The sequence below is a fragment of the Cherax quadricarinatus genome, chromosome 7 (genome assembly GCF_038502225.1).
Source record: "Cherax quadricarinatus isolate ZL_2023a chromosome 7, ASM3850222v1, whole genome shotgun sequence".
In the NCBI taxonomy this organism is placed as follows: domain Eukaryota; kingdom Metazoa; phylum Arthropoda; class Malacostraca; order Decapoda; family Parastacidae; genus Cherax; species Cherax quadricarinatus.
This window is the reverse complement of record NC_091298.1, coordinates 28873594-28896454: the sequence shown is the minus strand read 5'-3', so window position 1 is coordinate 28896454 and position 22861 is coordinate 28873594. Positions and strand designations below refer to the sequence as shown.

At 47.2% G+C, this 22861-nt stretch overlaps 1 protein-coding gene across 2 annotated transcripts in view; it reads left to right on the top strand.

Annotated features, from left to right (window-relative positions):
- The window catches only part of Arp8 (Actin-related protein 8), a 311465-nt gene that overhangs the window by 192304 nt on the left and 96300 nt on the right, over positions 1 to 22861 (top strand). The gene's annotated exons all lie outside the window — the stretch shown is intronic.

Genomic DNA, 22861 nt, shown 5'->3' with positions numbered 1-22861 from the left:
GCAAGTAGGTGTCTGCCAATGTGGCAGCACAGGTGTAGTCCCAGGCAATCTGCTTTCCATCCTTCCAGGGTAGCATAGTGGCTCCATCAGGACGCTTTTGACTTCCATCAGACCTCTGTACTTGGGGTTCCCGTTGAGCTGGGCAACGGGCTGTGGCGAGGCTTCTCTTTATTATGTCATTGATCTCCTCATGTCTGGCATACTTCCCTTCTGCTGTGTGACACACGAGACCATGGAGTCCGAATTGATCAGCTGTCGCCCTGCCGCAAATACACCTATGTTCGGTGAGGATGGGGGCGGCTAGGCGAAGAGCAACACCAATCCGAATGGCCTGTGGGTCGAGACGGGTGCCCAGGGAGGAATTGGGAACAGCTAACAGGAAATCTCCTGAGTGTGGTGCCTTCACTGCCAGGAGGCGAGCTTTGTTCTTTCCTGAAGCATTGGAGAGCATTGTGTTGGCGATTTTTTCCATGATTGGTTTGTCCCAGTGGGACTGTTTGTGCTGTTTGGGAGGAGCTGGTCTACTGGAGGAGTCTGTAAGGGTGTCCCACCGAATTGCTGCTTCAGTAAACCTGGGGTCTTGAGCTCCTACCAAGTCTCTCAAGCGTTCGGGCACTATCTTCTTGACTAATGCACTGGAAGCCAAACACGAAGACAGAAAAGCAGGTAAAGCAACATGCGTTGCTTTACGCACCCCTATACCTCCCAGTCGCACTGGGAGGGTTGCCTGATCCCATTGCTCATCCTCTAGTGACAGGTTCAGTGCCTTCTTAAAAGTTGATCTCAGGTGTGCGTCATATATATATATATATATATATATATATATATATATATATATATATATATATATATATATATATATATATATATATATATATATATATGTGTGTGTGTGTGTGTGTGTGTGTGTGTGTGTGTGTGTGTGTACCGAATAGGTAAAATTGGCCAATTAGCAAGAACTCATTTAAAATTAAGTCTTTTCTAAAATTTAAAATTTTCTCTTATACGTTTAAAGATATATTTTTCATTGATATTAATGTAAAAATTGATAATTTTGTACCAAAAGAAGTTTAGAAAACTTACCTAACCTTATTATAGCAAGCCCAGTTAATTTAGCCTAATCCAGCTAAATATATTTTAGATAAATTTACAATAATTTACTAATAAGCAAAACAATGAAATGTATTTTTTTTTTCGTTAGGTTCAGAATGATTTTTTGCAAAATTATTGCATACAAAAGTTTTCGCTTGCCTTATTCGGCAAGACGAGAGCTGCTATTTAAGCCAAAATGGCATGTTTTACCTATTCGGCACGACTATATATATATATATATATATATATATATATATATATATATTCAGGGACACCAGTTACCTGGACTTGAGTCCTAGAGGTGGGAAGTACAGTGCGTGCACTCTGAAGGAGTGGCGGGGATATTTGCAGTTTTGAACTGCAGTCTCTTCTTGAAATACCATGTTCTGTGCGTTTCCGTACGTTCATGTATGTAAAAATACATAATTTTAATCCTAGTTAGTTATTCAGTATCTATGGTCAGTTTAAAATAATGCCTGTTTCCCTTGTATTTGGGAAGTTTCCTTACTCTTGTATATCCAGAATCACAAAACAAATCCTGGCCCAATGATTCAAAAACGTACTATTGATTATGTCATTATATCTACGAATCCAGTGGGAAATCCCACGCCAGCAGGGGTATAGCCAGCAGGGGTATAGCCAGCAGGGGTATAGCCAGCAGGGGGTATACCCAGTCAAACTTACCGAACAATCTGCTTCTATGAGTATGTTAGGAAATATCACCACTGCTTATTTTTGTAATTCGTATAAAGAATAGATTAGCTAAACAGAAGGCTTTATCCTAATGGAAGAAATTAAAGTACATGCACGAAGTCGGAGACAATGGGGAATTCTTACATATTAACCTCGGCTACCTATACATTCTAATTCAGTAGTTATGTATGCAAACACTGCTATACCCTAGTATCTTGATGCCGAACACTGCATAAGATACCCCCATGGGTGGATGCGATGAAAGGGAAACACGGAGGTTAGCCTCTCTCTAGTGGCATCGTGGCACCCATACGAGTCCGCAGTAGCACCTGTGGTATTGCCAGTTCCCAACAACTGAGAACGAACTGTTTAACACCAGCAGTTCACAGTCAACAGTACAATCAAGATAGATTCACCGGGCAAACCCAGGAGTCAACAATGGCACAAGTTAGATTGCTAAATCGCAAAAAAGCTGGGGAAATGAATAGTCTAACGCCTGCTGTTTCCAGTCACTAAATCGAGACCGGTAGATTATATATGAGTAGGTCAGCGATTTACTCTTCTTGCAGGGCTAACGCATCTAATGCAGTAAGAAGGTTTATGGACTTCGCTGTCATTTTCTGTTTTTCTATAAACATACCTTGACAACTAATCTATGTGGAGCGGAAGGGTGGGTGCCTATCCAGTGTGTCCCTTCTAGACTAGACTATTCTTAAACACAAGCCTTTGTTTATGCTATTACTGACACTTCATTCATTCATTAGGGATTTTCCGGTACTTCCGGCCCGGGTCTTCACCAGATGGCGACCCGGCGGGGGCCCCCGGGGTGGGGGTGTCGTTCATCTTCTTTCTTGGGCCCTCCGGGTGGAGGGTAACATCATCATCTCTCTCTTGCGGTGACTCCCCTGGGGATGGGGGGGAGTGTCGTCTCATTACTGACACCATTTTTCCATTTCCAGGCATTGCTCCTGAAGAAGCATTTGTAATGTGACAAGCTTACAACAACCTCATTTTCTTTCCATTTCTCCGTGGTTGTTGTGCATTGGTGACACCTTGTTTTGCTATCAATTATAATCAGTTTTAAAATAATGCACAAAATTAACGTGATACAACATAGCTAAATCCTACCCAACTTAGCCTAGGCCATCCTCAACATAATGTGAGACATATCCTTCAAGAGGTGTATTTCTCTCAGTGTATCTATGCTGAGAGTTTACTCTAATCTCTATATTAAAGATTTAAGTACTCTAGTCTGGTGATAAAAAGTTTTCGTGCAGGCTTAATAACCTTAGTGTAGTCGAAAGGCTTTAAGCCCCAGTAACCAACATAAGCAATATTTTTTTTTGATATTCAGACAGATTTTCCTGGAGTTTATGCAACACTCAGTTTGATACAACGAACTTTGTTTTATGAGCTAAACTGGCAAGGTTTGCCTTAATGGCATGATATTTACAATGACAGGTGTATACTTCTCCTTGTATATACTCATAGTTTGCTTTAGCCACTGTTGTAGTGATTAGGGCATCAGCATTAGTGGAGGTGAATGTATATGAACCAGCAGGCTGTGGGCATGTTATTGGAGTGCTACTCCACCCTCCTCTGATCTGTCCACTGGAGGGAGATCTCTTCAACCTGCTTTTGCATCTTCAGTACTTCTCCCTCCCTCCCTCCCACCTAGGCAACTACCCCAGTGGAGGTTAACCTCCACCGCTTCTCTACCTCCATCCTCTTCCTGTCTTTAGTGTAAGTCGACCTTTTGTCTCCCATGCTATGGAGGGCGACCTCTTACCACACTGAAGTCGACCTCCTACCTCCCTCACTGGAGGAGACGTCGTTCTACCTGTGTGATGGAGAGAGAGAGAGAGAGAGAGAGAGAGAGAGAGAGAGAGAGAGAGAGAGAGAATGAAGATTCCAAGATAATCAAGTTGGATGCAGACTGGTAAAGTTTGGAAACTCTGTTGCCGAAGGAGCAAACAACATTAGCGGCGACCAGAAGCTACTGACAACAAGAGGACCAACGACCAGCAGCAACTGACAGCAGTCAGCACAAACTGCTGAGAAAACTAGGAACAGTGTCGACGAAGTTTTCTTATCCTCCTCCTCCACCTGTGGACTCATCACTAAGATAGAGGATGGGTGCACCAAACCCACCTCTCAAAAACATACCCAGTAATGGCTGGGCTACAATTGATGATCCTGGATCTCGGCGAACACGAGGACACTTGATGTCTTTTGTCTACCTGAACGCTCGTTTCCGCTCCTGGGTTGTTTTGAATGGCATCAGCGCACCGAACTATTTTGTTTTTGTGCTCTCGCGCGTGTGTGGTGTTGCCATATTTTGTCAGGGTAGGGACGTGCTGGTCACTGTTAACAGTATACGGACTGGGATCCTTGACTGACTCAAGCTCCCACCTACTGTGTAACGGTAACTATTGGCGGAGTCCAGTCATAATACTTCGCTTCGAAGACATTTTCCTATATTGTCCCGGCCACGAGGGTGATGTTCTCTGTATCGGTGTTTCCCCTCCTCACCCATGGGCAAGCTGGACCAGACCTTGGCACTCATTTGGCACTGCTCTTTCAGACTGATTTTCATGGTCATCTCTTGCTGTGGTGATGACCAGTACCTCTGTGGAAACACCCTAGAAATATGTGTTGTAGCAGTGTAAATTAGTGTTGGTGTAGATGTTTGGTGTAACTAGGGGTGCTGTTACCTTAACCTTGCCTCCAGGAGCAACAACCTGGTTGATCAGGCAAGCACCAAACGAGCCTAGCCTAAGGCTAGGAGCTCATCAAAGGTATATGAAAGGAAACGATACTCGTAACCTGAGGCTAGATCATAGCAGGAGACTACAGTAACAGTATGGGTATATAAAAACCATCCTTACATAACACTATTTATCACTGTACGCACTATACAATGTCAAGTTCTCAACGTTCCCCTTTTTATAGATTTTTTTTTTTAAATTAGGTAAAAAATTTTATTGAAAAGTTAATAATTTAAAACAGCAGTTTGGTACACGCATATATAGCTAAAAATCAAAAGGATATTGAGTATTTTTATGAATGATTTAAATATACAAGACTTTTCTATATCTTCTCTTCATACACAAAGGAAATTACCAGCAGACCCCTGGCTTCCCTCAAGGAACTGGACAAGTTTCTCATGTCAGTGCCCTGATCAGCAAGCCGGGCTGTGGTGCTTTTAAGTTGGAGTTTGTGCGGCTAATACCAACAGCCTGGAAGCTTGGTCTGGGCCGGGCTTTGAGGGCATTGACCCTCGGAACATACTACAGGTAGACTCCAGGAAGTGTGATTGACTAAAGTTACCAGGTATGAGAGTGGTGATGCGTGACTTATTGGGTCATTGCTCAGAGAGTGAAGCTATTGTGTAGTGGCGACTTTGATGCAACACTATGTACAACACTCTGTAAGAGTCAACCTGTTTAAGATCAACACTTGCACACTCACACTGTGCAAGATCAATACTTGCTCCCTCACTGTAAGATCAACATTTGCACACTCACACTATGTAAGATTAACATTTGCACACACACACTACGTAAGATCAATACTTTTAGAACACGACGACCACTACTGTCTCTTCCATAACACCAGAACCACTACTGTATCCTCCACAACACCATCATCACCACTACTGTCTCCACAACACCTGCACTACTACAGTCTCCTCCACAACACCACCTGCACCACTACAGTCTCCTCCACACCACCACCTGCACCTCTACTGTCTCCTCCACCACACCACCAGCACCTCTACTGACTCCTCCACCACACCACCAGCACCACTACTGTCTCCTTAACCACACCACCAGCACCACTACTGTCTCATCCACCACACCACCTGCACCTCTACTGTCTCCTCCACCACACCACCAGCACCACTAATGTCTCCTCCACCACACCAGCACCACTACCGTGCTAAAGGAATAACTGGGAAAGTGGGGAGATGGATCTTCAACTTCCTAACAAATCGAACACAAAGAGTAGTGGTCAACAGAGTTAAATCGGAGGCTGCCATAGTGAAGAGCTCTGTTCCACAAGACACAGTACTCGCCCCCATCTTATTCCTCATCCTCATATCAGACATAGACAGAGATATACATCACAGCACCGTATCATCCTTTGCGGATGATACTAGGATCTGCACGAGGTTGTCATCTGCTGAGGACGCGGTTAACCTCCAAGAAGATATAAACAAAGTTTTCCAGTGGGCAACGGTGGGCACAGTACTTGCACCTGTCCTGTTCCTTATTCTCATATCAGCACTGTATCATCTTTTGCAGACGATACTAGGATCTGCATGAGAATGCCATCCATTGAGGACACGGCAAAGCTCCAAGAAGATATAAACCAAGTTTTCCAATGGGCAACAGAGAACAATATGATGTTCAAAGAGGACAAATTCCAACTACTCCGTTATGGAAAACTGGAGGAGATAATAACTAGAACAGAGTATACTACAGACTCTGGCCATACAATAGAGCTGAAAAATAATGTGAAGAACCTGGGAGTAGTATTGTCTGAGGATCTCACTTTCAAGGATCACAACAGTGCCACGCTCGCACGTGCAAAAAAAAAAAAATGATAGGATGGATAATGAGAACGTTCAAAACGAGATATGCCAAGTCAATGATGATCCTTTTCAAATCACTTGTTCTCTCTAGGCTGGAATACTGTTGTACATTAACATCTCCATTCAAAGCAGGTGAAATCGCAGATCTAGAGAGTGTGCAGAGATCCTTTACTGCACGTATAGGTTCTTTGAAGCACCTTTAACTACAGGGAACGCTTGGAAGCACTTGACTTGTACTCGTTGAAACGCAGGAGGGAGAGATATATCATAATCTACACTTGGAAAATCCTGGAAGGAATGGTCCCAAATCTGCACACAGAAATCACTCCCTACGAAAGTAAAAGACTGGACAGGCGATGCAAAATGCCCCCAATAAAAAGCAGGGGCGCCATTGGTACGCTAAGGGAAAACACCATAAGTGTCCTGGGCCCAAGGTTCAACAGCCTCCCATCAAGCATTAGGGGAATTGCCAATCAACCCCTGGCTGCTTTCAAGAGAGAGCTGGACAGATACCTAAAGTCAGTGCCGGATCAGCCGGGCTGTGGCTCGTACGCTGGACTGCGTGCGGCCAGCAGTAACAGCCTAGTTGATCAGGCCCTGATCCATCAGGAGGCCTGGTCATGGACCGGGCGGCGGGGGCGTTGATCACCGGAATAACCTCCAGGTATCCATTTAACCTCTCCTCCACCACACCAGCACCACTAATTTCTCCTCCATGCCACCAGCACCACTACTGTCTCCTCCACCACAACACCAGCACCACTACTGTCTCCTCCACCACACCACCAGCACCACTACTGTCACCTCCACCACAACACCAGCACCACTACTGTCTCCTCCACCACACCACCAGCACCACTAATGTCTCCTCCACCACACCACCACTACCGTCCCCTCCACCACACCAGCACCACTAATTTCTCCTCCACCACACCACCAGCACCACTAATGTCTCCTCCACCACACCACCACTACCGTCCCCTCCACCACACCAGCACCACTAATTTCTCCTCCACCACACCACCAGCACCACTACTGTCTCCACCACAACACCAGCACCACTACTGTCTCCTCCACCACAACACCAGCACCACTACTGTCTCCACCACACCACCAGCACCACTAATGTCTCCTCCACAACACCAGCACCACTACTGTCTCCTCCACCACACCACCAGCACCACTAATGTCTCCTCCACACCACCAGCACCACTAATGTCTCCTCCACCACACCACCAGCACCACTACCGTCCCCTCCACCACACCAGCACCACTAATTTCTCCTCCACCACACCACCAGCACCACTACTGTCTCCACCACGCCACCAGCACCCCTACTGTCTCCTCCACCACAACACCAGCACCACTACTGTCTCCACCACACCACCAGCACCACTAATTTCTCCTCCACTACACCACCAGCACCACTACTGTCTCCTCCACCACAACACCAGCACCACTACTGTCTCCTCCACCACAACACCAGCACCACTACTGTCTCCTCCACCACAACACCAGCACCACTACTGTCTCCACCACACCACCAGCACCACTAATTTCTCCTCCACTACACCAGCACCACTACTGTCTCCTCCACCACAACACCAGCACCACTACTGTCTCCTCCACCACAACACCAGCACCACTACTGTCTCCTCCACCACACCACCAGCACCACTAATGTCTCCTCCACAACACCAGCACCACTACTGTCTCCTCCACCACAACACCAGCACCACTACTGTCTCCTCCACCACAACACCAGCACCACTACTGTCTCCTCCACCACAACACCAGCACCACTACTGTCTCCACCACACCAACACCACTAATGTCTCCTCCACCACACCACCAGCACCACTACTGTCTCCTCCACCACGCCACCAGCACCCCTACTGTCTCCTCCACCACAACACCAGCACCACTACTGTCTCCACCACACCACCAGCACCACTAATTTCTCCTCCACTACACCACCAGCACCACTACTGTCTCCTCCACCACAACACCAGCACCACTACTGTCTCCTCCACCACAACACCAGCACCACTACTGTCTCCACCACACCACCAGCACCACTACTGTCTCCTCCACCACAACACCAGCACCACTACTGTCTCCTCCACCACAACACCAGCACCACTACTGTCTCCTCCACCACAACACCAGCACCACTACTGTCTCCACCACAACACCAGCACCACTAATGTCTCCTCCACAACACCAGCACCACTACTGTCTCCTCCACAACACCAGCACCACTAATGTCTCCTCCACAACACCAGCACCACTACTGCCTCCTCCACAACACCAGCACCACTACTGTCTCCACCACACCACCAGCACCACTACTGTCTCCTCCACCACAACACCAGCACCACTACTGTCTCCTCCACCACAACACCAGCACCACTACTGTCTCCTCCACCACAACACCAGCACCACTACTGTCTCCACCACAACACCAGCACCACTAATGTCTCCTCCACAACACCAGCACCACTACTGCCTCCTCCACAACACCAGCACCACTACTGTCTCCTCCACCACAACACCAGCACCACTACTGTCTCCTCCACCACAACACCAGCACCACTACTGTCTCCACCACAACACCAGCACCACTAATGTCTCCTCCACAACACCAGCACCACTACTGTCTCCTCCACAACACCAGCACCACTACTGTCTCCTCCACCACAACACCAGCACCACTACTGTCTCCACCACAACACCAGCACCACTAATGTCTCCTCCACAACACCAGCACCACTACTGTCTCCTCCACAACACCAGCACCACTAATGTCTCCTCCACAACACCAGCACCACTACTGTCTCCACCACAACACCAGCACCACTAATGTCTCCTCCACAACACCAGCACCACTACTGCGTCCTCCTCCACAACACCAGCACCACTACTGTCTCCACCACACCACCAGCACCACTACTGTCTCCACCACACCACCAGCACCACTAATGTCTCCTCCACAACACCAGCACCACTAATGTCTCCTCCACAACACCAGCACCACTATTGTCTCCTCCACAACACCAGCACCACTACGGTCTCCTCCACAACACCAGCACCACTACTGTCTCCTCCACAACACCAGCACCACTACTGTCTCCACCACAACACCAGCACCACTACTGCCTCCTCCTCCACAACACCAGCACCACTACTGCCTCCTCCTCCACAACACCAGCACCACTACTGTCTCCACCACAACACCAGCACCACTACTGCCTCCTCCTCCACAACACCAGCACCACTACTGCCTCCTCCTCCACAACACCAGCACCACTACTGTCTCCACCACAACACCAGCACCACTACTGCCTCCTCCTCCACAACACCAGCACCACTACTGCCTCCTCCTCCACAACACCAGCACCACTACTGTCTCCACCACAACACCAGCACCACTACTGCCTCCTCCTCCACAACACCAGCACCACTACTGCCTCCTCCTCCCCAACACCAGCACCACTACTGTCTCCTCCACAACACCAGCACCACTACTGCCTCCTCCTCCACAACACCAGCACCACTACTGCCTCCTCCTCCACAACACCAGCACCACTACTGTCTCCACCACAACACCAGCACCACTACTGCCTCCTCCTCCACAACACCAGCACCACTAATGTCTCCTCCACAACACCAGCACCACTACTGTCTCCACCACAACACCAGCACCACTAATGTCTCCACCACAACACCAGCACCACTACTGTCTCCACCACAACACCAGCACCACTAATGTCTCCTCCACAACACCAGCACCACTACTGTCTCCACCACAACACCAGCACCACTAATGTCTCCTCCACAACACCAGCACCACTAATGTCTCCACCACAACACCAGCACCACTAATGTCTCCACCACAACACCAGCACCACTACTGTCTCCACCACAACACCAGCACCACTAATGTCTCCTCCACAACACCAGCACCACTACGGTCTCTCCAGGCTAACATACTATTAACGCTTGTCATTGTTCTTTGATAAACGTTCTCTGAAGTACATATTACAGCAAGTAGTCTGGCTGATGCTGACAAACAGCGTGTCAAACTGCTACTAACATTCACTAGGCACTTTTCCTTCTCTGGATTTCCTACTACTTATATCTATAATGCTTTCCTTGTACATTATGTTCCGCGGGTGAGCAGTGGTTAGCAAAACCATTATCACTTGAGAAGACAGTGCGTGAATACTGCTTGCAGCAGTGGTAAGTGGTAAGTGTTCTTGTTCCTGCTTCGCCGCCACCACCACTACCTGCCCGCCACTACCACCACTACGTGCCTCGCTACCACACCACTACCTGCCTCGCTACCACACCACTACCTGCCCCGCCACTACCACCACTACGTGCCTCGCTACCACCACAACCTGCCCCGCCACTACCACCACTAGGTGCCTCGCTACCACCACCACTACCTGCTTCGCCACCACCACCACTACTACCTGCTTCGCCACCACCACCACCACTACTACCTGCCCCGCCACTACCACCACTACGTGTCTCGCTACCACCACCACTACGTGCCTCGCTAGCACACCGCTACGTGCCTCGCTACCACCACCACTACGTGCCTCGCTAGCACACCGCTACGTGCCTCGCTACCACCACCACTACCTGCCTCGCTACCACCACCACTACCTGCCTTGCTACCACACCACTACGTGCCTCGCTACCACCACCACTACGTGCCTCACTACAACCACCACTACGTTCCTCGCTACCACCACCACTATCTGCCTCGCTACCACCACCACTACCTGCCTTGCTACCACACCACTACGTGCCTCGCTACCACCACCACTACCTGCCTCGCTACCACCACCACTACCTGCCTCGCTACCACCACCACTACCTGCCTTGCTACCACACCACTACGTGCCTCGCTACCACCACCACTACGTGCCTCACTACAACCACCACTACGTTCCTCGCTACCACCACCACTATCTGCCTCGCTACCACACCACTACCTGCCTCGCTACCACACCACTACCTGCCTCGCTACCACCACCACTACGTGCCTCGCTACCACCACCACTACGTTCCTCGCTACCACCACCACTATCTGCCTCGCTACCACACCACTACCTGCCTCGCTACCACACCACTACCTGCCTCGCTACCACCACCACTACCTGCCTCGCTACCACACCACTACGTTCCTCGCTACCACCACCACTATCTGCCTCGCTACCACACCACTACCTGCCTCGCTACCACACCACTACCTGCCTCGCTACCACCACCACTACCTGCCTCGCTACCACCACCACTACGTTCCTCGCTACCACCACCACTATCTGCCTCGCTACCACACCACTACCTGCCTCGCTACCACACCACTACCTGCCTCGCTACCACACCACTACCTGCCTCGCTACCACCACCACTATCTGCCTCGCTACCACACCACTACCTGCCTCGCTACCACCACCACTATCTGCCTCGCTACCACACCACTATCTGCCTCGCTACCACACCACTACCTGCCTCGCTACCACCACCACTACCTGCCTCGCTACCACACCACTACCTGCCTCGCTACCACACCACTACCTGCCTCGCTACCACCACCACTACGTGCCTCGTTACCACCACCACTACCTGCCTCGCTACCACACCACTACCTGCCTCGCTACCACATCACTACCTGCCTCGCTACCACACCACTACCTGCCTCGCTACCACCACCACTACCTGCCTCGCTACCACACCACTACCTGCCTCGCTACCACACCACTACCTGCCTCGCTACCACACCACTACCTGCCTCGCTACCACCACCACTACCTGCCTCGCTACCACACCACTACCTGCCTCGCTACCACCACCACTACGTGCCTCGTTACCACCACCACTACCTGCCTCGCTACCACACCACTACCTGCCTCGCTACCACATCACTACCTGCCTCGCTACCACACCACTACCTGCCTCGCTACCACCACCACTACCTGCCTCGCTACCACACCACTACCTGCCTCGCTACCACACCACTACCTGCCTCGCTACCACATCACTACCTGCCTCGCTACCACCACTACGTGCCTCGCTACCACCACCACTACGTGGCTCGCTACCACCACCACTACCTGGCTCGCTACCACCACCACTACCTGGCTCGCTACCACCACCACTACCTGGCTCGCTACCACACCACTACGTGCCTCGCCACCACCACCACTACCTGCCTCACTACCACCACCACTACCTGCCTCGCCACCACCACCACTACCTGCCTCACTACCACCACCACTACCTGCCTCGCCACCACCACCACTACCTGCCTCACTACCACCACCACTACCTGCCTCGCCACCACCACCACTACCTGCCTCACTACCACCACCACTACCTGCCTCGCTACCACACCACTACCTGCCTCACTACCACCACCACTACGTGCCTCGCCACCACCACCACTACCTGCCTCACTACCACCACCACTACCTGCCTCGCCACCACCACCACTACCTGCCTCACTACCACCACCACTACCTGCCTCGCTACCACACCACTACCTGCCTCACTACCACCACCACTACGTGCCTCGCCACCACCACCACTACCTGCCTCACTACCACCACCACTACCTGCCTCGCTACCACACCACTACCTGCCTCACTACCACCACCACTACGTGCCTCGCTACCACCCCCACTACGTGCCTCGCTACCACCCCCACTACGTGCCTCACTACCACCACCACTACGTGCCTCGCTACCACCACTACGTGCCTCACTACCACCACCACTACGTGCCTCGCTAGCACCACTACGTGCCTCACTACCACCACTACATGCCTCGCTACCACCACCACTACCTATCTCGCTACCACCACTACTACGTGCCTCGCTACCACCACGACTACGTGCCTTGCAACCACCACCACTATATGCCTCGCTACCACCACTGCCTGCCTCGCTACCACACCACTACGTGCCTCGCTACCACCACAACCTCCATCACTACCACACCACTACGTGCCTCGATACCACACCATTACATGCCTTGCTACCACACCACTACGTGCCTCGCTACCACACCACTACGTACCTCGCTACCACACTACGTGCCTCGCTACCACCACCACTACCTGCCTTGCTACCACCACCACTTCCTGCCTCACTACCACCACCACCACCACTACGTGCCTTGCTACCACCACCACTACCTGCCTCGCTACCACGCTACGTGCCTCGCTACCACCACCACTACGTGCCTTGCAACCACCACCACTACCTCCCTCGCTACCACCACCACTACCTGTCTCGCTACCACACCACTACGTGCCTCGTTACCACCACAACCTCCCTCGCTACCCCACTACGTGCCTCGCCACCAGCACTGCCTGCCTTGCCACCACCACTGCCTGCCTCGCCACCACCAGTACCTCTCACCACCACCAGTACCTCTCTCACCACCACCAGTACCTCTCTCACCACCACCACTACCTCTCTCACCACCACCACTACCTCTCTCACCACCACCACTACCTCTCTCACCACCACCACTACCTCTCTCACCACCACCACTACCTGCCTCACCACCACTACCTGCATACACACACTGTAACACTCTGTTGCGTAGTGAAAGTTAAGAATCGTAGTGAAGCTTTGATGAGGTAACTTCAATGAGACCAGAGTACAGTAGCAGCAAGACAGCCTTCCCTGCCACTCCGACTCATACCAACGCTACCTTCACTTGTGCTGCTCCCTGCCACCCTGGGTTATACCAACCCTGCCTTCATACTTGTGCTGCCCCCTGCCACTCCGACTCATACCAACGCTACCTTCACTTGTGCTGCTCCCTGCCACTCTGGGTTATACCAACCCTGCCTTCATACTTGTGCTGCTCCCTGCCACCCTGGCTCATACCAACCCTACCTTCACTTGTGCTGCTCCCTGCCACCCTGGCTCACACCTACACTACTTGTGTTACTGTAGGTCACAAACAGCCTCACCTTCACACTTGTGTTACTGTAGGTGACCAACAACAACCTGACCTTCACACTTGTGTTGCCTTGTCTTCACCATAGTGAGAGTACTACTCAGCCAGTCATCGTCGAGGTGTGTGAAGTGGTGTGTAGTTTTAAACATGAGGATACTCTATCCAGGTGTGTGAGTGAGTTGAGGTGCAGTTGTAGCACCGTCAACCTTCACTCCAGCAAGATGATGGAACCAGCAGTAGTTATTGTTGTTAGGACTACTGTGCTCTGATATAGTAATACGTCATGTTATGCATACATTATTTTATGAACCCGCCGCTTACAATAACAGGATGGCTCATAAATAATGCAGTAATTATTCTGTTGTAGTAACCACACTGATGTAGTAACCACACCGATGTAGTAACCACACTGATGTAGTAACCACACCGATGTAGTAACCACACTGATGTAGTAACCACACTGATGTAGTAACCACACCGATGTAGTAACCACACTGATGTAGTAACCACACTGATGTAGTAACCACATCGATGTAGTAACCACACTGATGTAGTAACCACACTGATGTAGTAACCACATCGATGTAGTAACCACACCGATGTAGTAACCACACCGATGTAGTAACTGCACTGATGCATTAGCTCCACTGATGTAGTAACAACACTGATGTGGTAACAACACTGATGTAGTAACCACACCGATGTAGTAACCACACCGATGTAGTAACCACACTGATGCATTAGCTCCACTGATGTAGTAACACTGATGTAGTAACCACACCGATGTAGTAACCACACTGATGTAGTAACCACACTGATGTAGTAACCACATCGATGTAGTAACCACACCGATGTAGTAACCACACCGATGTAGTAACCACACCGATGTAGTAACCACACCGATGTAGTAACCACACTGATGTAGTAACCACACTGATGTAGTAACCACACCGATGTAGTAACCACACCGATGTAGTAACCACACTGATGTAGTAACCACACCGATGTAGTAACCACACCGATGTAGTAACCACACCGATGTAGTAACCACACCGATGTAGTAACCACACCGATGTAGTAACCACACTGATGTAGTAACCACACCGATGTAGTAACCACACCGATGTAGTAACCACACCGATGTAACCACACCGATGTAGTAACCACACCGATGTAACCACACCGATGTAGTAACCACACCAATGTAGTAACTGCACTGATGCATTAGCTCCACTGATGTAGTAACCACACCGATGTAGTAACCACACCGATGTAACCACACCGATGTAGTAACCACACCGATGTAACCACACCGATGTAGTAACCACACCGATGTAGTAACCACACCGATGTAACCACACCGATGTAGTAACCACACCGATGTAACCACACCGATGTAGTAACCACACCAATGTAGTAACTGCACTGATGCATTAGCTCCACTGATGTAGTAACCACACTGATGTGGTAACAACACTGATGTAGTAACCACACCGATGTAGTAACCACACCGATGTAGTAACCACACTGATGTAGTAACCACACTGATGCATTAGCTCCACTGATGTAGTAACAACACTGATGTAGTAACAACACTGATGTAGTAACAACACTGATGTAGTAACAACACTGATGTAACCGCACTGATGTAGTAACACTGATGTAGTAACAACACTGATGTAGTAACTGCACTGATGTAACAAAACTGATGTAGTAACTACACTGATGTAGTAACACTGATGTAATAACACTGATGTAGTAACAACACTGATGTAGTAACTGCACTGATGTAACAAAACTGATGTAGTAACTACACTGATGTAGTAACACTGATGTAACAACACTGATGTAGTAACAACACTGATGTAACAAAACTGATGTAGTAACTACACTGATGTAGTAACACTGATGTAATAACACTGATGTAGTAACAACACTGATGTAGTAACAACACTGATGTAGTAACAACACTGATGTAGTAACTACACTGATGTAGTAACACTCATGTAGTAACAATGATGTAACAACACTGATGTAGTAACTACACTGATGTAGTAACAATGATGTAGTAACAAAACTGATGTAACTACACTGATGTAGCAACAACACTGATGTAACACTGATGTAGTAACAACACTGATGCAGTAACAACACTGACGTAGTAACCACACTGACGTAGCAACAAAACTGATGTAGTAACTACACTGATGTAGTAACACTGATGTAGTAACAACACTGATGTAGTAACACTGATGTAGTAACTACACTGATGTAGTAACACTGTAACAATGTAGTAACCACACTGATGTAGTAACACTGATGTAGTAACTACACTGATGTAGTAACAACACTGATGTAGCAACAACACTGATGTAGTAACTACACTGATGTAACAACACTGATGTAGTAACTACACTGATGTAACAACACTGATGTAACTACACTGATGTAACAATGATGTAGTAACTACACTGATGTAACAACACTGATGTAATAACACTGATGTAACTACACTTATGTAACTACACTGATGTAACAACACTGATGTAGTAACAACATTGATGTAGCAACAACACTGATGTAACAACACTGATGTAGTAACTACACTGATGTAGTAACAACACTGATGTAACAACACTGATGTAGTAACTACACTGATGTAGTAACAACACTGATGTAACAACACTGATGTAGTAACTACACTGATGTAACCACACTGATGTAGTAACTACACTGATGTAGTAACCACACTGATGTAGTAACTACACTGATGTAGTGACAACACTGATGTAGTAACAACACTGATGTAACTACACTGATGGAGTAACAACACTGACGTAGTAACTACACTGATGTAGTAACAATGATGTACTAACTACACTGATGTAACAACACTGATGTAACTACACTGATGTAACTACACTGATGTAACAACACTGATGTAACAACACTGATGTAGTAACTACATTGATGTAGTAACAACACTGATGTAACTACACTGATGTAGTAACACTGATGTAGTAACAACACTGATGTAGTAACTACACTGATGTAGTAACCACACTGATGTAACAACACTGATGTAGTAACCACACTGATGTAACACTGATGTAGTAACAACACTGACGTAGTAACTACACTGATGTAACTACACTAATGTAGTAACACTGATGTAGTAACAACACTGATGTAGTAACTACACTGATGTAGTAACCACACTGATGTAACAACACTGATGTAGTAACCACACTGATGTAGTAACACTGATGGAGTAACAACACTGACGTAGTAACTACACTGATGTAGTAACTACACTGATGTAACTACACTGATGTAGTAACAACACTGATGTAGTAACCACACTGATGTAGTAACAACACTGGTGTAGTAACCACACTGATGGAGTAACAACACTGACGTAGTAACTACACTGATGTAGTAACAATGATGTACTAACTACACTGATGTAACAACACTGATGTAGTAACTACACTGATGTAACAACACTGATGTAGTAACAACTGATGTAGTAACTAAACTGATGCAGTAACAACACTGATGTAGTAACTACACTGATGTAACAACACTGATGTAGTAACTACACTGATGTAACAACACTGATGTAGTAACTACACTGATGTAACAACACTGATGTAGTAACTACACTGATGTAACACTGATGTAGTAACTACACTGATGTAACTACACTGATGTAGTAGCCACACTGATGTAACAACACTGATGTAACTACACTGATGTAGTAACTACACTGATGTAGTAGCCACACTGATGTAGTAACTGCACTGATGTAACAACACTGATGTAGTAGCCACACTGATGTAGTAACAACAATGATGTAGTAACTACACTGATGTAGTAGCCACACTGATGTAATAACCACACTGATGCATCATCTCCACTGATTTAACTACACTGATGTAGTAACAACACTGATGTAGCAACTACACTGATGTAGTAGCCACACTGATGTAATAACCACACTGATGCATCATCTCCACTGATTTAACTACACTGATGTAGTAACAACTATAAAATTTACACTTGGAGTCCAGTGACAAGTTACATTTGCCAGACGTCCTCTTTCACAAAGTAGCCATCACTAAAAAAAAAAAATACCACGGGCGGGGTTAGAACCCGCGATCAGAGAGTCTCAAAACTCCAAACCGTCGTGTTAGCCACCATAAGATTGATCTGATCGCGGGTTATAACCCCGCCCCTGGTATGGTTTATTTGCAATCGTGTCATTACGATTTCGTGTGTGATAGCTATCACTCTCAGGTTTCAACTTTATAGGAAGCTTACAAACAGAAAGATCTCACACACTTCTGTTTCAGTCAAGATACTAAGACCAAAAGACGCATCATCATCATCGGCTTTTTCCTGAGAAAATATCAAATCTGCAGTCCCGAGTTTCTTGACGAGGAGTGTAGATATACCTAACCTTCATCGAGCTTCATTTTCCTTTTTTCATCAAGAGCCCTTTGGATCATCAGTTCTCCATGCATTAATACCACTCCTAACAAGGTTATAATCCTTTCCTGCAACCAGGTTGCTTTGAACGTCCCCAAAGTACTCGCACAAGATAACACTCGAGTCGTCATCACAGCCAGCACTTCAATAAACACCTAACTAGGAGAAAATTAAGGAACCTTGAAGTAGTTAGTTCAGGGGTTTACACTATCCCAGTGGAGGCTGTGACAGAATATACGTTAGGCGAAACAGCAGGAAACCTCGAAACACATCTCGATGAAAACAATACATGTAGGAACGATAACTTTGATCAACGCATGCGTACAACACCGGATTTCCGCCAACCATCGGATAAATTTCAACGTCGCCAGCCTTGTGATTAAAGAACCCAATTTCCGTAGACGAAAAATGCCTTCAATTAACCTGAATCGACATTTGTAACACACAGAATAAAAGCAGCTTTGCAGTACTAGCAAGAATTCTCAAAACAATAAACCCCTCCATCAAATATCTAATATTATTACTAGTGTTTCTACTACTAGTACTACCGACGCCACAAATACTATTACCACTTTTACTCTATCTCTAGTCTACCTGGAGGGTATTCCGGGGATCAACGCCCCCGTGGCCCGGTCCACGACCAGGCCTCCCAGTGGATCAACCAGGCTGTTACTGCTGGCCGCACGTAGTCCAACGTACGAACCACAGCCCGGCTGATCCGGCACCGACTTTAAATATCTGTCCAGCTCCCTCTTGAGGGCAGCCAGGGGCCTATTGGTAATTCCCCTTATGCATGGCGAGAGGCTGTTGAACAGTCTTGGGCCCCAGACACTGATGGTGTTTTCTCTTCGTGTACCAATGGCACCCCTACTTTTCATTGAGGGTATTTTGCACTGCTTGTCCAGTCTTTTATTTTCGTAGGGAGTGATTTCTGTGTGCAGATTCGGGACCATTCCTTCTAGGATTTTCCAAATGTAGATTATGATATCTCTCGCCTGCGTTCCAGCGAGTACAAGTCGAGTGCTTCCAAGCGTTCCCAGTAGTTGAGTTGTTTGATAGAAATTACATGTGCATTGAAGGTTCTCTGTACACTCTCTAGATCTGCAATTTCACCTGCTTTGAACGGAAATGTTAATGTACAGCAATATTCCAGCCTACAGAGAACAAGTGATTTGAAAAGGATCATCATTGGCTTGATATCTCTTGTCTTGAACGTTCTCATTATCCATCCTGTTATTTTCCTTGCAGTTGTGATTGTGGCACTTTTGTGATCCTTGAAAGTGAGGTCCTCAGACATTACCACTCCCAGGTCCCTCACATTATTTTTCCGCTTTGTTGTATGATCAGAGTTTGTAGTATACTCAGTTTTAGTTATTATCTCCTTCAGTTTTCCATAACGGAGTAGTTGGAATTTCTTCGTTGAACATCATATTGTTTTCCGTTGTCTATTGGTTTATATCTTCTTGGAGGTTAACCGTGTCCTCAGTAGATGACAGTCCCATGCAGATCCTAGTGTCGTCTTCAAAGGATGACACGGTGCTGTGGATTACATCTCTATGTCTGATATGAGGATGAGGAACAGGATGGGGTCAAGTACTGTGCCTTGTGGAACAGAGTTTTTCACTATTGCAGCTTCCGATTTAACTCTGTTGACCACTACTCTGTGTTCGATTGGTTAGAAAGTTGAAAATCCATCTCCCCACTTTGCCACTTATTCCTTTAGCACGTATTTTGTGTGCTATTACTCCATGATTGCACTTGTCAAAGGCTTTTCCAAAGCTGTGTATATTACATCTGCATTCTGTTTTTCTTCCAGTGCATCCAAGACCATATCATAGTGATCCAGTAGTTGCGAGAAGCAGGAGCGACCTGCTCTGAACCCATGTTGGCCTGGACTGTGCAGTTTTTGGGAATCCAAGTGGTTTGCAATCGTACTTCGGAGCACTCTTTCAAAGATTTTTATGATGTGGGACATTAGCGCTTTTTGGTCTGCTGCCACCTTTATGGAGTGGGGCTATATCCGTTGTTTTTAGTGACTGTGGAATTTGATCTATGTCTAAGCTCCTTCTCCATAGTATACTTAGGACATGCGAAAGGGGCTCCTTGCAGTTCTTAATGAACACAGAGTACCACGAGTCGGGGCCTGGGGCTGAGTGCATGGGCATGTTTTCAGTGGCTTTCTCCAAGTCTATCGGAGCTAGGATAATGTCGGAAATCTGGCATACATTGGAGTTTTAAGGTTCATTGATGAAAAAATAATTTGGATTGTCGACCTTAAGACTGATTTGTGGCTCGCTAAACACAGAGTCGTATTGGGATTTGTGTTTCACTCATTTCTTTGTTGTCATGTGTGTAAGTCCCATCTTGTCTGAGCAGGGGCCCGATACTAAATGTGGTATTTGCCTGGTTTTTGGCATATGACAAGAAATATTTCGAATCTCTTTCAATTTCACTAATCCCTTTTAGCTCCTCCTGTCTCTCCTGAGCCCTGTAAGAGTCCTTTAACTTAAGTTTGATACTTTCCACTTCCCTGGTCAGCGCTTCCTTCCGTGTATCAGATAATCTAGCGTTCTTGAGGAGCTCAGTGATTCTTCGTCGTCTGCTGTAGAGGGAGCGTCTTTCTCCAGTTTACTTCTTCTCTTCTACTTTCTTAGGGGAATATGCCTTGAACATACTTCAGCTGCCAGGAAGTTGATCCTTTCAAGTCAGTGGTTTGGATCCATGTTTCATTTAAGGCATGGTTCACCTGGTTCCAGTTGATGTTCTTGTTGATGAAATTAAGACACATGTGCAACATCTGGGTATCTTTATTGTAGACGTTTCGCCATCCAGTGGCTTTATCAATACAAATTCTAGGACATAGCTTGAAGACAGTAGGACTATATACAGAAGATGAGGTAATCAGTCCCTCAACCTAGGAGTAGGTGCGAAGAGCACCTACTCCTAGGTGCTAGAATTTGCGACTATGGTGCTCTTCGCACCTACTCCTAGGTTGAGGGACTGATTACCTCATCTTCTGTATATAGTCCTACTGTCTTCAAGCTATGTCCTAGAATTTGTATTGATAAAGCCACTGGATGGCGAAACGTCTACAATAAAGATACCTAGATGTTACAGATGTTCTTGTTGTTGAAGTTGTATTTCGTGAAGACACCTTCACAGTGGGTTATTTGTGTATTGTTCCAGTCACGGTATTGTGCCTTTTTATCCCTCGAGTAAAATAAATAGATATTGAGCGTCCGCGTGATGCTTCCACCAGCTGACCTGAGGTACTGACACTGATTTGCATGCATCGAGGTATTAAGTAGGTTTTAATTGCTGTGTATTTAGTGAAGTTTGACATATCAGCAATGCGTTGCTACCATATTTTGACTGATACTTACACCGTGGAAACAAAAACTAGCCAGGTTTCCCTGTCACATTTTATTACACAGGATGGATTTCATAGTGTTGAAATCTTTTATCCTGAGCTGGGAGAAGACACATGTGCATTTCCTAAGTGTTGCAAATGTCTCTTGCTCATCAACTTCACAGTATAATATACTTTTGATCATTGATACTGAGCTGGGAGACCCCAGTATGTCATTAAAAACTGAGCAGCTACTGAGGTCTCTTGCTCATCAACTTCACAGTATAATATACTTTTGATCATTGATACTGAGCTGGGAGACCTCAGTATGCCATTAAAAACTGAGCAGCTACTGAAGGGAAAAATCACTCGTCACTGTGACAAATGACGACTTAAAACACACCCTAAGTCGACAGGCCACTTAACCATTTTTTTAATCTCTTCCTGTTTACCATCAGTCATTTCCACTGTTGTATCCTCTTAAGGCCTAACAAAAGCTAAAGCAGCTTCAGGGGTTTAGCTTCAGTAGAACCGGAGTTACTGTTAATTAAGATATATTATCCGTCAGGATGATTTATTCATACACAGGAGAAATACCCAGGAGGGGAAGAAATTTGTAATATGTATCTAAGAATACGTCCGTACATCAATAT